Raw genomic sequence first — 14,076 nt, forward strand, 5'->3', positions numbered from 1 at the left:
CTCCAATGGAACCTCGGCTGCGGGAGGGGAAGAGAGAGACAGAGAGGAAGGAGGGGGTGGGGGTGGAGAAGCAAATGGGCGCTTCTCCTATGTGCCCTGGCCTGGAATCGATCCCAGATCCCCCGCACGCCAGGCCGATGCTCTACCGCTGAGCCAACCGGCCAGGGCCTGTACCTGAATTTTTAACTACCTATTACACTTCACACATAGGTGAAATTATCTGAAATCATCAAGTACTCTCCATTATTTGGGGTCACAGAGTTTCTGACATTTTGAGGCAGAGGAAATCAGTAGGGGGCACTTCTTACTATTCCACATTTCTGTTTTTTAAGTCTGCATCTATCAACACAAATTATGCTCTCTTACTTTTTTTTTTTTTTTTTTTTTTTTCATTTTTCTGAAGCTGGAAACGGGGAGAGATAGTCAGACAGACTCCCGCATGCGCCCGACCGGGATCCACCCGGCATGCCCACCATGGGGCGACGCTCTGCCCCCCAGGGGGCTGCTCTCTTACTTTTTAAAATCAGGCGTTAGTTCTCAGGAGACTTGAAACTGATAGAACAGATACTACACTTGATCTTAGCCAAAAGACTGAGAAGCAGTTTCTCTCAGGAGACTTTAAACAATTACTAAGATGTGTTTTAAATTTTAAATATTCAGAGTGCTTATCTATGATTGAATATCATTACCAGCATTAAATCAAGTCTGCGGTAGCTGCACACATACACAAAGTAAACAATTAAATCTCCTGATATTCAGAGTGCAGGGAAATATAATCCAGTCTTGATATTTTGATTAAAACAAGCTCTCAAGTGTAAAGTGTAATTTTTATATTTTTTAATTGAATTTATTAGAGTGACATTGGTTAACAAAATTATATGTTTTAGGTGCATAATTCTATACTACTTCATCTGTATATTGCATTGTGTATTCATCAAATCAAGTCTCCTTTCCTCACCATTTATCCCCTCTATATGTTCTTCTACCTCCCCCAACCCCCCTTCCCAGAATGTAAAAGTCACTGAATGACAGCAAATCAATTAAGGATTCAATTTTGTGTCAAATTCCAGTTTATGCCAAGTCCTTTGAAAAGCACCAATAACTAGTTTTGATAAACTGTACATGCTGACCCAAAATTCCTTTTCCATTTATGTAATTTTATTAAACCATGTGTGTATCAAATTGTCAAAAAAAAAAAAATTGATGGCTAGCTATCATGCTTCAAAATGATTCTAATTCCAGGTTCAGTATTTCTCTACTACCAATATCCAAAATATTTATTGAGGTCTATTATGTTAAAAAGTATCTTTCATTCCAACATTCTTGACTCTCTTGCTTATAATTCAGGTTGTCAACACTGCAAGAGAGTTTTTCTATTGAAAATGTCAAAGACAGTAAGTGCTGTCAGATTTCTGCTCTTGAAGTGAGCTATCAACTTTGTTATTATAAGCTGGTTATTTCAGAGAGACAGTTAAGGTTTGAAATGACCATGGAAAATGTGTTCCCTTTACCTCTGATAGTTACATTTTAAGTTGATGTGTATGAGGAACATACTATTACATGTATTTTGAACTAAGACAAATTTTGCTCCCCAACTCAAGATTAGTTTGTCATGAAAATCTAAGACATTGTTTTGCCAGCACTGTCTTTTTCAAGAATGTGCTACTGTCACCACAGCCATTCCATACAAATGGTTCCCTAGAGAGATGACATTCTTGCCTGACCTGACCCCATGTCCCCATTTGATTGGCCCAGTTTACAAATTTCATTTAATCTGGGCCAAGTAAAGCCTCTCCCAAGAATGTTTCTGGACTAAAACTGAGAATGTAGGTCAGTCTTTTGTGTTGGTGGAAGATACAATATGGAAAACTGATGAATCATTGGTGGCTCTGTTTAACATTTTGTGGAACAAATTAAAAATAATAATGGTAACATATGAACATCAGAGATGAGAAACATTGTATCCTGGTGGCATTCAACTGCCTGGTCACAACTGCTTTTGAACCAGCTGCTTTTCTGAAGTTTGGTTGTTCAATTTTTTCATGGATTCTGGGAAGTATTCAATAATTCTGAGTTTGATTACGGTCCGTCATAACCAAAGAGTCGGTTCTTACAATGGGAGGAACAAAAATTTTGATATGACTTAATCCAATTAGGGTGGGATTGAGTATCTTTTTAAAGGCCAGATATTGGATTCCAATGATTCAATGGGTACACTTTCATTAATATGTATGATTTTTCAAGGTGATGAAGCAGTTGGTTAAACTACTGCCTGTCACCTCTTAGATTCAGATCAACTAATCACTGAGACGTGAGCCTTAGGAAACTGTTGTTGTCCCTATTACTTCTTTCAGCGTTTATAAGACTGAGTTACAAAGATGCAAGGCTAATCTCATCTAAAAGTTGACAGGGAACAAAAGACAGATGATGTAGTTCTATTAAAAGAAAATAATTCTTCATGGCCTCCAATAACCTGAGGCCACTGAAGATCAGGTAATGATGTGACCTAATGAGCTGCCACAAACGATTTCATCCTAAAGTAGTGAATGGAAAGACCAAACATTGGCTCTCAGCAATTGGAATGGATGTATTCCAGAGGTCCAGCATTATAAGCAATCCTAATCTTGCCACTTACATGGCAAAGTTAACCCTAGGCTCCTATTCCCCCTTGAACCCACTAAAGTGATAGTTAAAGGGAATAAAATGATATAACCTCAACGGCAAAAGGAATGGGAGACAAGACAATCACAAGGAAAATTTTTAATAAAATTTTTGAGGAAAAAAATGGAGTCAGAACTAACTGACATAACAGAGCTGAGAAATTTTTAACTTATAGAAACAGGATATTTATAGGATACTGACCAGAAATAAGCCAACACACCTCCACAGCACCCATGAAAGTTACAGGGCTTGGAGATACCAGGTAAATGTTAGGTGTGAAATTGAGCACAGGTGGATTTATTGACAGTTTAAATGGAGAGTGGTTGGATTTCCCAGCTCTCTTCCCCAATCAAGTAGAACACTAGTTTCCCAAAAGAAAATGAAAGACTTATTCTTTGAGGAAACTTAAGCAGACAGATCCAGACTGAAGAATGCAAGACTGTGACAAGTATAAGAATTAATAAAAGTGTACATATTGCCTGACCTGTGGTGGCGCAGTGGATAAAGCATCGACCTGGAACGCTGAGGTTGCTGGTTCAAAACCCTGGGCTTGCCTAGTCAAGGCATATATGGGAGTTGATGCTTCCTGCTCCTCCCTCCCCCTTCTCTCTCTCTCTCTCTCTCTCTCTCCTCTCTAAAAATTAATAAAAGAAAATTTTTTTAAAAAGTGTACATATTGGCCTGACCTGTGGTGGCACAGTGGATAAAGCGTTGACCTGGAAATGCTGAGGTCACCGGTTTGAAACCCTGGGCTTGCCTGGTCAAGGCACATATGGGAGTTGATGCTTCCAGCTCCTCCCCCCTTCTCTCTCTCTGTCTCTCCTTTCTCTCTCTCTCTGTCTCTCCCTCTCCTCTCTAAAATGAATAAATAAAAAAATTAAAAAAAAAAAAGATTTGGAAAAAAAAAAAAGTGTACATATTGACTCCAAAGCCTTTGTTACCAGAATTCTCTGGAGAAATTGAATAACTCATAATAAATGATATCTACATAATTATTTTTGGCATCCTTCAACAAAAAGGCAAATTCAATATCTGCACATCCTACAGTAAACTCTATGAGTCAAGCAGCTTGATGGACACCATACACAACTTTCAACTCATTTTTTAGTAACTCTTAATTATGAATAGACAGCTAAGGATCACCAGACATTTAAGGAAAATTTCAAATATATAAAATAAACACCAAATTAAAAAAGAAATTAGAGGAAGAAAAAACAATAATACCAGAAAAATAACATAATCTTAGAATTAATAACCTGAGAGAGGTAATGAGAGTGACAACTGCTTATGGAGGCTTTCACTATGGGTCAAATAAGGTTCTAAGCACTTTAAGTGCATTAATTAATTGAATAATCACAACATCCCTATGATGAAAGTTATAGCCTATTTTATAGATGAGGAAATTTAGTGCAAGTTTACACAACCAGTAACTGACAGAGCTGGGATTTAAGTGCAGGTGGTTTGGCTATAGGTAAACCTCTGAACCACACACTATGACACAGTGTAAGAAATTATTCTGTGTCGGTGAAACAAGTCTCATCCATCTGAGAACAGCTCTTGGAAATGAAAAGATGCTAGTCATAATTCAGAATACAATAGGAGATTCAAAAGATAATTTCAAGAAACCTCCAGGAAACTGAATAAAAAGAAATAAGATAAATGAAAATGATGATAAAATTCAGGACTTAGTATATCGGATCCAATATTTGAGTAGAGTTCCAAAAAGAAAATTTTTGATAATAATAATGATAACACAATATTAGAAGAGTTTCCAAGACTTGCTATTCATAACAAACTCCTATCAACAACTGGGAATGTGTTAATAAGGTGACATTTGGAGAGCACCTAAGGATGGGGACTTGTTGCCAGGAGAACTAACCCGACAATAGAGGGTTGGAACTTTTAGTCCTGCTCCCTGATTTCTAGGGGAGGGAGAGAAGCCAGAGTTTGAACTGATAACCAATGGCCGATATGGCCAATGACTTAATCAGCCATGGCTATGTAGTAAAGTTAAAAAGAGGCTTTGGGAAATCTTCCAGGTTGGTGATCTGGAACGCTTCCAGGTGCCACAGTGCCAGGCCCCAAACTCCATGAAAACAGGTGCCCTGTTATTTGAAACATAGCCTTGCCTGACCAGTCGGTGGCAGAGTGGATAGAGCACCAGCCTGAGATGCAGAGGACCCAGGTTCAAAACCCCGAGATCACCAGCTTGAGTGTGGGTTCACTGGCTTGAGCGTGGGATCATAGACATAATCCCATGGTCGCTGGCTTGAGCCCACAGGTTGCTGGCTTGAGCAAGGGGTCATAGGCTAACCTGGAGCCCCCCGCCCCCTCCAGTCAAGGCACAAATGAGAAAGCAGTCAATGAACAACTAAGATACTGCAACAAACAATTGATGCTTCTCATCTCTCCCTTCATGTGTGTCTGTCTTTATCTGTCTGTCTGTCCTCTCTCTGCCTTTGTCTCTCTCTCTTTGTGTCTCTGTTTCTGTTCCTAAAAGAAAAAAGAAAGAAAGAAAGAAAGCTGGCCCTGTGTATCTGTCTGTATGGTGCTCTAACCGGCTGTGCCACTGAAGCGTATCTCTTAATCTGGCTGCTGATTCATATCCTTTAATCTCCTTTGTAATAATCTGGTAATCAAGTGGGTAAAAAGATTATCTGAATTCTGTGAGCTGCTCTAGCAAATTAATTGAACCCAAGGAGCTACTAATACAGCCAGTCGGGCGGCAGCACAGGTAAAACCTGGGCTTGCTATTGGCATCTGAAGTGGAAGGCAGTCTTGTGGAACAGAGCTCTTAACCAGGAATCTGATGCTATCTCTGGGTATCGAGTCAAATGGAGGACACCCAATTGATGCCAGAGAATTTCTTGTTGTTGTGGAAATTCCCTTCACACATTGGTATTGGTTCCAGAACCCTTACAACCAGAACCCAACATAGAGACAACAGTGAAGGAAAGCTTCAAAGTGAGAAGCTATGAGCCTGACCAGGCAGTGGCGCAGTGGATAAAGCGTCAGACTGGGATGCGAAAGACCCAGGTTCGAGACCCCGAGTTTGCCAGCTTGAGCGCAGGCTCATCTGGTTTGAGCAAGGCTCACCAGCTTGGACCCAAGGTCTCTGGCTCTGGCTCAAGCAGGGGGTTACTCGGTCTGCTAAAGGCCCAAGGTCAAGGCACATATGAGAAAGCAATCAATGAACAACTAAGGTGTCTCAACGAAAAACTGATGATTGATGCTTCTCATCTCTCTCCGTCCTGTCTTTCTATCCCTCTCTCTGACTCTCTCTGTCCCTGTAAGAAAAAAAAAAAAAAAGTGAGAAGCTATGAGCCAAGTGCAGAAAGCACTTTCTCAGATCAGAGCTCAATGATGGTGCCAGAAAATAATGAATGAGCGAATAAAGAAATATATAAAGTGTTTTGAGCATTTGCAAAAATACTACTAAAAAATGATAGTAAATTGTTTTAGGATTTGTTAAAAAATCAGTGTCCAATACATACAGTTTAGAAAATAAAAAAATTATTATTGAAATATTAAATATATGGAATAAGACTGTAACTACTGGACTCATTAGTGAACATGTTTATGTGGTCATCAGAATAAAACAATGAATATTAATTTAACCCAAGTTTAAGTTATGATTATATTGGTTAGCTAGAGGGAAAAAAGAGGATGCCTTGTAAAAGAGCTAATGCCTCAACTACCATGACAGGATGTTGTAAATAAAGTTTATTTAGTCTAAGTTAAAAAAGGGAGCTGCATAAATATTTTTTGTATATATGTAAAGGTAAATCCCAGGAGAAATAACTGAGATAAAAGTATCCAAGTCTAGAAGTGGGGTTAAGGCTGGAAAGAAATGGAGAAGAAAGTCTGAACATGAACTTTTTATTAATTCTTTGATTTACAAACTATGTGATGATACTACTTTGATAACGCTAAAAATTAAATTTTGTGAATTGCATTCAACTAGAATCCTTCGTAGCAACATCGCAGGGCATCCCATTCTCTCCCCCCGCCAAGCCTCTGGTCTCCTTTCCATGATCTGTGAATGGCAGAGCCACAGCTTAGTACTAAGATACAAAAATTCTAAGTGCAGAATACAGATTCAAAAAGCTTAGCTGGACATAATTTCTGACAATATTAGATTATGCAATCCTCCAAGTTTAAGTTAATAAGAAATTGACTAGAATATTTCGTTGTACTGCCAAAAAGAAACAACAATAACAAGTAAGTCTGTGATTGTTCAAGAACCTAGGCAATGCCCAAGTTTAAGCGGCCTGACTAGTGAGAAGGGACCGTCAAGTCCACACAGCCTGAGTGAAAAATTTGACCTTCAGGCCCTTTAACAATGCTGCCGCGGACCAGCGCGGCTTGTAATTCTGGGTCTTGAGGGAGAACGGTGCAGAAGTAAGAAAACAGACTCACTGAGAACGAAGGGTGGGATCAAGAAGCCTCTTCAATGCTAATGGCAATATCCGACTGCCCCATACCCCCAGTTTGCTTTATTAATAACCATATGCAAATAAGGAAATCTTTGATACAAAGTTACACATCTGAGGCAAAAACAGGAACTCTCGTAAGGCATAAACAAGAATCCCTCCACCATGCATAAGTGAAATCAGCCAACATTAGAACAAATAAAGAGTGAGAGCAAGGGCCTGTAAATTGCTTCCAGCAACTTAAGCAAGCAAGTGAATTGGGTGCAAATATTCAGCTTCATAGCCAATATAGAGGTGGTGGGGGAGAACTTAGCCTTTTGCTAAGCCGGGAATCTACAAAGGCTTTTTGCCACTTGCAGTCTACTACACCATGCCATGAGAATAGTAGAAAAGGAGTGTGTGCTGCTAAGGGACCCTAAGGAGCTTGAAAGACAAAGACTCAGAGATGTCCATGAGGTTCTCAGATCCTGGCATGTGGTCTTTAAACTATTTTACACTCCTAAAATTTTGAAAAGTTATGTGCATTGGCATTTAATATTAATATTATTAATTAAGACTAATTGACATTTAATGTTTTTCTTAATAAGTTTCAATTATTACAAGTAATATAATCCCTGGTATATTGTAAATATTGACAACTTAAACTAAAAATACATAATTTTCTAATCTTTTTCATCAAATTTAAATGGTTAAAATAATCCAGTTATTGGCATATTGCCAGTATTCATTTTCAAAGAGACAGGGAAAGACAGGAATGGCTCCCGAATGTGCCCTGACTGGGGATCAAACCGGCAATCTCCATGTTCGGGGATGATGCTCCAACCAACGGAGCTATCCGGCCAGGGCTTAATTTTTATTAATTTTTAGAAAAGTAGAGAAAGGGGAGAGAAAAGGGAGAGGAAGGGAACCATTTGTTGTTTCATTCAGTCGTGCATTTTTTTGGTTGTCTCCCATGTGTGCCCTACCAGGAATTAAACCTGCAACCTTGTTGTTTCAGGATGACACTTAACCAATTGGGGTAACTGGCCAGGGCCTGGATTCCCATTTTGATATTTTAGAATAAAATAAAACTCTTAGATTACTTTCAACTGACTGCAATGGACTGTCAAAACCATGGAGATTTTATATCTATTATCACTCATTTTTAAAAATGCATGAACGTATCTGTCTGTAACAGTCAGAAATTTTACATTCCTTCCTTACTTGAACTCATCTTTCACTCTGTAGAATAAAAGGTATTTGTGATATATTTTTCCAATAAAAGGCCTGTATCCAAAATATATAAAGAACTGCAAACCAATAAGACAAAGGGGGGTGGGGGACTGGCGCTGGGCATGATGTGGCGTGTAGAGGCTGATGGCTGGTATTGAGTTGCATACTTGAAACCTATATGGTTTGGCAAACCATGTCAACCCAATAATTTTTTTTTTTTTTACAGGGACAGAGAGAGTCAGAGAGAAGGATAGATAGGGACAGACCGACAGGAATGGAGAGAGATGAGAAGCATCAATCATCGATTTTTCGTTGTGACACCTTAGTTGTTCATTAATTGCTTTCTCATATGTGCCTTGACCGTGGGCCTTCAGCAGACCCAGTAGCCCCTTGCTCGAGCCAGCAACCTTGAGTCCAAGCTGGCGAGCTTTTGCTCAAACCAGATGAGCCCGCGCTCAAGCTGGCGACCTCGGGTCTAGAACCTAGGTCCTTCCGCATCCCAGTCCGATGTTCTATCCACTGCGCCACCGCCTGGTCAGGCCAACCCAATAATTTTAAAATAAATTTTTAATAAAGAACTCAATTGAAAATGGAGAAATCACTTGAACAATCCCTTGATTAAGCATTATAATTATACATACTAAATGCACAAGCAATACCACTATATACCCTCAAAGAAAGAAAATATTCAATGTTGGCAAAGATGTAGAGCAATCAAAAGTCTTATTCACTGATCGTGGGAGTGTTAAATAATACAAACACAGTGGAAAATTATCTGGCAATATCTATTAATGCTGAACATATGCCTATCTTATCATTTAATATACACAAAAGATGTGTGTACATATGTTCACCAAAAGAAACAAAAATCATGTACATAGCAGCACTTTTATAATAGCCAAAAATTGGGAACTACTCAAATGCCCATCAAGAATGGAATGAAAAATAAATTGTGATATATTCACATAATGGAATAGTGTTTAGTTATACTCTTCAATAATACTATTCAGAAGGATCCACAACTAATCACAATACAAATAATCCTCAAATGTAATTCCAGGTGAAGGAAGCCAGATACAAGAGAAAATACTGATTTTTGTTTATATTAAGTTCTTGATTGTTTCTTATCTATGTGCTAGTTTACATAGATGAATTTATTTTGAAATAAACTTATCAGACTTTACACTTAGAATTTACATGTCTCTGCATGTGGCATAGGCTCAATTTAAACACCATAAAACAACTCTACCATGCGGAGAGTGTCTATAGTCTTAGAATAACATTATAACACTTGCCTGAATTGTATAACATTATCTGTATCCTTTAACAGACTAGCTGAGTGTGTGTGCTGGAGTAGTAGAGTTGACTTTCTGTAGATCTCAGCATCACCCACAAAAAAAAGTCATTATGCTCAGTTAATATCTCTAAGTCATGTAAATCAAATATTTAAAGTATCTTTATCTACCTTCCTGTTATCTACAGAGTTACAAGGCTAATTGCATCAGGTATTTTATTGTTATTCTAAAATAACAGTAAAAAGTATAGCATACTAAATACATAAACCAGTAACAGTCATTTATTATCATTATTGTGTTTTATGGACTGTACCTATTGTATGTGCTATACTTTTATGCAACTGGCAGTGCACTAAGCTTGCTTACACCAGCATCACCACAAAAACATGAGTAATATGTTGCACTAGGATGTTTGGACAGTTACAATGTCACTAGGTCATAGGAAATTTTGATCTGTTATAATCTTAATGGACCACTGTCTAGACCAGGGGTCCCCCAACTACGGCCCGTGGGCCACATGCGGCCCCCTGAGGCCATTTATCCGGCCCCCGCCGCACTTCTGGAAGGGGCACCTCTTTCATTGGTGGCCAGTGAGAGGAGCATAGTTCCCATTGAAATACTGGTCAGTTGGTTGATTTAAATTTACTTGTTCTTTATTTTAAATATTGTATTTGTTCCCGTTTTGTTTTTTTTACTTTAAAATAAGATCTGTGCAGTGTGCATAGGGATTTGTTCATAGTTTTTTTTATAGTCTGGCCCTCCAATGGTCTGAGGGACAGTGAACTGGCCCCTGTGTAAAAAGTTTGGGGACCCCTGGTCTAGACAGTCTGTCCTTGACTGAAATGTTGTTAAGAGGCAGAAGGCTGCCTGACCAGGCAGTGGCGCAGTGGATAGAGCATCAGACTGGGATGCAGAAGACCCAGGTTCGAGACCCCGAGGTTGCCAGTTTGGGCGCGGGCTCATCTGGCTTGAGCAAAAAGCTCGCCAGCTTGGACCCAAGGTCGCTGGCTCGAGCAGGGGTTACTCGGTCTACTGAAGGCCCATGGTCAAGGCACATATGAGAAAGCAGTCAGTGAACAACTAAGGTGCCACACAAAAAAATTAATGATTGGTGCTTCTCATCTCTCTCTGTTCCTGTTTGTCTATCCCTCTCTGCCCCTGTAAAAAAAAAAAAAAAAAAAAAAAAAAAAAAAGAGGCACAGGACTATATTACCTTTTCCTCAACAGAAATTCATCTGTTTAATACAGTTGTTAATATAGTTGTTTCATAGTTTGTGAGTACCCTGTGTTGTTTTTATTTTAATAATATTATGAAACCAAGGCCTCTATATGAACTCAACCTGTTTAACTTTATGGTAGTATCTGATTTTTTTGTTTATCATCACTTGTTCACTTTTATAAGGCCAACCTCTCTCTCTCGCCTGACCAGGTGGTGGCGCAGTGGATAGAGCGTCGGACTGGGATGCGGAAGGACCCAGGTTCGAGACCCCGAGGTCGCCAGCTTGAACACGGGCTCATCTGGTTTGAGCAAAGAGCTCACCAGCTTAGACCCAAGGTCGCTGGCTCCAGCAGGGGGTTACTTGGTCTGCTGAAGGCCCGTGGTCAAGGCACATGTGAGAAAGCAATCAATGAACAACTAAGAAGTCCCCACGCGCAACGAGAAACTGATGATTGATGCTTCTCATCTCTCTCCGTTCCTGTCTGTCTGTCCCTGTCTATCTCTGCCTCTGTAAAAAAAAAAAAAAAAAAAAAAAAAAGGCCAACCTCTCTTCTCTCAACACTCAAATATCTCTCAATACCAAAAATCTCTCAATACCAAAAATCTCTGACACTACCGTTGTTCCCCATCAACTAATATGTTCAGGCCTATCTTGCATACCCTGCCCCAAATTTATTTTTTTATTTTTTTGTATTTTTCTGAAGTTGGAAACGGGAGGCAGTCAACAGACTCCCGCGTGCACCCTACCGGGATCCACCCGGCACGCCCACCAGGGGGCGATGCTCTGCTGCAACCAGAGCCATTCTAGCACCTGAGGCAGAGGCCACAAAGCCATCCTCAGTGCCTAGGCCAACTCTGCTTCAATGGAGCCCTGGCTGTGGGAGAGGAAGAGAGAGACAGAGAGGAAGGAGAGAGGGAGGGGTGGAGAAGCAGATGGGTGCTTCTCCTGTGTGCCCTGGCCAGGAATTGAACCCGGGACTCCCGCACACCAGGCCGACGCTCTACCACTGAGCCAACCGACCAGGGCCTCCTGCCCCAAATTTAACAGTAGCTACCCTCAAAAGAGACCTGATTTATTTTGGAGAAATAGTATAAAGTTCTGAAATCTGGGTCCTATTCTATATTTTATATTATTTATACCATCCCTGGTAGTAAATTACCTAATATTAGAAATTCTGTAAGTGATTTTAGTAATACAGAGTATATTTTCTAAGTCAGTACTTCAGCTATGTATGTGAACTAACTGGTATTCATCAAGACTGTTGTAACGCTGGGTACTCACTGCAATGCATGTTGATCTAGTAATAATGAAGTAAGTTCAAATGCAAAATCTACTTCCTCTGAAATGGTAGAAAGCCACAATGTGTCCAAATCTACACATGGCCAAATACAGGTCCATTTCTGGTTGGTTTTTTCCCCACATTATCAAGTATAGAAAATTTTATTAACACACTCTAGCAAAATGGCCCTTGGCTTTCAGTCTCGGTTGTCAAAGAAGCAATTCAATACAATAAAATCCATTAGTTTCACTGTTCTTATTAGTATTGCTCTATGGAATGGAATGTCTATTCTGTACAGTTGACCAATCTATGAAGAGGTCCTGAGTTCACTTTGACTTTCACTTTTTCAAAGTAGAAAATTTTACTACTGCCTTCTTAAAATCTTTTCTGTTACATCAGTTAAATTTTTTTTATTTTCTTCATAGTTTACAGGCAAGCCCTTTCTTCTATGAAGAATATCACTTTTTTAAAATTATGCTGTTTGAGTTGGTCCTATTACTTTATACCAGGGGTCTCAAACTCGCGGCCTGTGGGCCGCATGCGGCCCGCCGAACAATTTTGTGCGGCCCTCAGACTAATCCACGAAGTTCAAAATACTTTGGATAAAATTAAGTAAGCCTAGGGGCCTACTTGTATTTTTCATTTCTCTAGCATCCTAGCTAGATATTAGCTTAGTTAACAGCAGTTGTGATGCGAACTACAGTTTCTGGTTGTTTTGTGACACTGAGTAAACTGCATGTACAATTGTGCTTGTTGTACTGATTTTTTTTTGTTTTCAACTGCAGTGAGAAAAGTGTTGCGTAACAGTTGCCTTTTGTAGACCTAGTGCGGCCGCCGCGGCTGTGATCTTGCTCTGCGGCCCACATGCTGAGTTGAGTTTGAGATCCCTGCTTTATACCAAAGGGTCTTAATTTTTAAAGTTGGGCTCAAGTAATTAACTATTCTAAAATAGAATATCCTTAGCATTTTAATCAAGAAAGGTCATGATTAGAAAAGCCATGATTTTCTGACAATAGTCTACAGGACTCAAAATTCACTGGCACATTTTCAGTAAGGTCAATTGAAATTTTAATCCAGCACTGAGAGGCTGACCATCCCCAAACAGGAGAGAAGTCAAAGGTGGAAAGATGCCTCAGTTGTGCGCTTCATAGGTCTTTTACCTGAATTACTAATGAAGGGAGAAGATATTAAACTCTTATGAAAGTTTTCTTATGAACTTCATTGGAATTATTTCTCCCAGTCTTATCTGTATCTTCTGAGGAATCCTGCCTAAAGCGAATATTGACTTCAGAGTCTGCAAAATCTTCTAAGCTGTTTTGTCTTTGGAATTCTCTGTCCAGGTAACTCACTAAAAAAAAAGGAAACACTATTATAAGTTAGTTCCGATATTTATGGATCTTTATTTATCTATATATGTAAATTTGGGAATCAGCTTGTGGAGATGAACACTGAAAATAATTTTCTGGGATTTTAATTCAATTGCCTTGAATATTTAAAATATGAAATTGTCTCTTCCATGAACATGATTTAGGTTTAAGTTTTGGGGGTCTATGTATGCTTTACTCATATAGATATAATGCATTTAAATAAATTCCAAATATATTATAGATTTTGTTACTGTGAATATAGGGATTGATACTCAAAAGCATTTGAAACCACTTTTTCTCCTGCCTCTATGGTAGAGACTAGAAGCTAAAACACTCAACTTTCAGACTTCGCTGTAGTATAAGAACCAAAGAAGGTCTCTGTGAAGGGTTTTTCTTCCCCACCCAACCTTTCCAACAGGCAAAGTCTGATGAGAAAGCACCTGACGATATCCACCAGAGACACTGCAGTCCTCTTATTAATGATTTTTATTACTGTATTTAATGTATTTAGGATATATACTATCTTGCGTGTATGGTTGAAACTTTATGTTTAAAAGATTATTTTTAAAAAGTACTAATTTTTTGCTATTTTTATTTTCTGAATTACAT

The 14,076-nt window shown here is 39.1% G+C and overlaps 1 pseudogene; it reads right to left on the reverse strand.

Moving 5' to 3' along the window:
• Positions 1-497: 497 nt before the first annotated feature.
• Positions 498-603, reverse strand: LOC136401777 (U2 spliceosomal RNA; annotated as a pseudogene).
• Positions 604-14,076: the final 13,473 nt, after the last annotated feature.

Source organism: Saccopteryx leptura, chromosome 3 (assembly GCF_036850995.1).
Source record: "Saccopteryx leptura isolate mSacLep1 chromosome 3, mSacLep1_pri_phased_curated, whole genome shotgun sequence".
In the NCBI taxonomy this organism is placed as follows: domain Eukaryota; kingdom Metazoa; phylum Chordata; class Mammalia; order Chiroptera; family Emballonuridae; genus Saccopteryx; species Saccopteryx leptura.